The sequence below is a fragment of the Seriola dumerili genome, unplaced genomic scaffold, assembly GCF_002260705.1.
Source record: "Seriola dumerili isolate Sdu_G_001 unplaced genomic scaffold, Sdu_1.0 BDQW01000091.1, whole genome shotgun sequence".
In the NCBI taxonomy this organism is placed as follows: domain Eukaryota; kingdom Metazoa; phylum Chordata; class Actinopteri; order Carangiformes; family Carangidae; genus Seriola; species Seriola dumerili.
In genome coordinates this window covers 5,601,426-5,603,812 of record NW_019174346.1, presented here as the reverse complement: position 1 = coordinate 5,603,812, position 2,387 = coordinate 5,601,426, and positions in this window count along the sequence as shown.

The window sequence follows — 2,387 nt, the reverse complement described above, 5'->3', positions numbered from 1 at the left end:
CACACACACACACACACACACACACACACACACACACACACACACACACACACACACACACACACACACACACGATAATTCCTGCCCTGGTATTTTTAAAACCAGGGTAGAATAAGGACAACACACAGACTCACATACAGTAGATCTCAATGTCTTATTACCTCATAAGCAGAGAGGTCGATTATTGATCTTCAGATAGGTCTGAGCAGCCAACACAGTGAGACAGTGTATCAGGTGTCACAGAGTCTACATGCTCAGACAGTGATGTGTCTGTATGGAGAGGACTCACAGAGTCTCCGTCAACAAGGCTGAGCGAGTAAACGAACTATGTCCGGCGTTTGAAAACTACCTCATGTCAGAGGAAGCCCTCCAAGCCCTAAATGATAATAGTATTAATAGAGAGACTTGGATTAAAAAAAAAAAAAACAACACTGACATTTTTGTTACGGCATTCTCCACACTGAGTGGACAAAACAAACACACCAACCACCTGCTGTCTCAGTAATAAAAAGATGAGCTGGAGCGAAGGCTTCCTTATTTGCTTTTGTTTGTTGAATGTGACTCAGTCTGATTGGCTGAAAGGATACAAGCTGAGGAAGACCTTGAGTCAGACTGTGGGAGCTGTTCACAGGGTTAATGAAGAGGTATGTAAATGTGCATTAGGACTACTCTCCAAATAATAACATAACTGTTGAAGGAAAATGTACTTCAGTTGTCATTGTTTTCTTTATACTAAAGGAAATCAAAAAGATGAGTCAGCAGAGCAAATATTGGTGAGATATTTGCTGCTTTTTAGTTTTGCATTTCTCACTGTTGCTGAGTGTGGGTGTAGACATTGTACTTTGGGATAGCAAGATGTATCTGCTGCCTTTCTATTAGTAGGGATCAGTTTTTGTGACTGGTACACTGAGCTTTAGGCTGTTAAGATGCAGCAGTGGGAAGTAACTAAGTACATTTACTCAAGTACTGTACTTAAGTACAATGCTGAGGTACTATGTGCTACTATTTCCTTATTCTCCACTAACTACATTTCAGAGAGTGATACTGTATTTTTTCTCTCCACCTATAGTTCTAAGTTACTTTTAAGAGAAATATGATAGCTCATAAAACACAAACCATTGTTGATTAAACCAGTGGTTTCCAATGTTTTTGGCTTGTGATAGTGTAGAGTTGAGGCCCTTGTTACGTTTCTGATGTCTGTGAGTTGTTAACAGCTTCACCAAATCGTGATTACTCCTTTAAGTTCTCACATGGTTTCATTTAAATAACTGAATAATTGAATAATCAATGCCTGAAGAGGTAAAATTATCCAATGTTCCAGAGCAAAAACAATCAAAGTCCTAAAACATGAAAACAGATATGTGTATCAAAACTCAAATTAATCATTTTAATACCCATCAGATTTATCCTGTAGCCCTTTGGGGGGGCCCCAACCATAACTCAGCTGAACTACCCATGTGTATATAAAGTATTTAAAACTAGCTCCACCTTGACTAGATGCAACAGTATCTATGCTACTTACACATGTATCAATATTAACAGCCTCGTAATGTCATATAGAATCAGTCACTGGGACCAAGCCTTTAAATGAATTGGGTACTCAAGTACATTTTGCTGCATGACATATTTTTCTCGCTGGAGTTTTACTTGTAGTGGAGTCATTTTACCTACTGTACTGATCTGAATACTTCCACCACTGTTAAGATGTGAATATGTTTACATAAAAAAAGCTTGAGCTCATATACAGGAAAAAATCAAATATGCCAATATGTGCCAGGGTTGACAGCGTAAGTATTTCCACTAACAGGTGCTGAACAGTTTGTGTGTGGCCTGTGGATGAAAATGTGTCTCACTGATAAACTAGAGTTACTGCCTCACGGTTGTTCGTCTCTGCCAACCAGTTAAGTTGCAAAAAATATGGTCAGAATCTCCCCTTCCCTTCCTCACCTACAGTACTGAATAATGGTCAGAAGAGCTTTCGCAGAACATTATGATGTCACAGTGAAGTTGACCTTTGACCGTCTGGATATAAAATGTCCTCACATCACAAACTGTGTCATAATCGGTGTCAAGTTGCAGTTTACATACATGTCTGTCTAGACTCATAATATATGTAGTAAAGGAATTTAACAGTGTATTTTGTCATAATTAGCGCTTGAATTCTTGATTTATGAAAATGTAAAAATGTGTGTTGTGAAGTCACAGTGACCTTCGACCACGAAAATCGAATGTTAATCAAGTCCAAGTGTTCCTGAGATATTGCGTTCATGGGAATGAGATGGACAGACAACCTGATGCCTCCAGCTGTCACTGTCACAAAGGCATAAAAAGACAAAATTCATCAGTTAAAGCTCAGAGTACAATTCAAAACACAGCACTGTATTTTA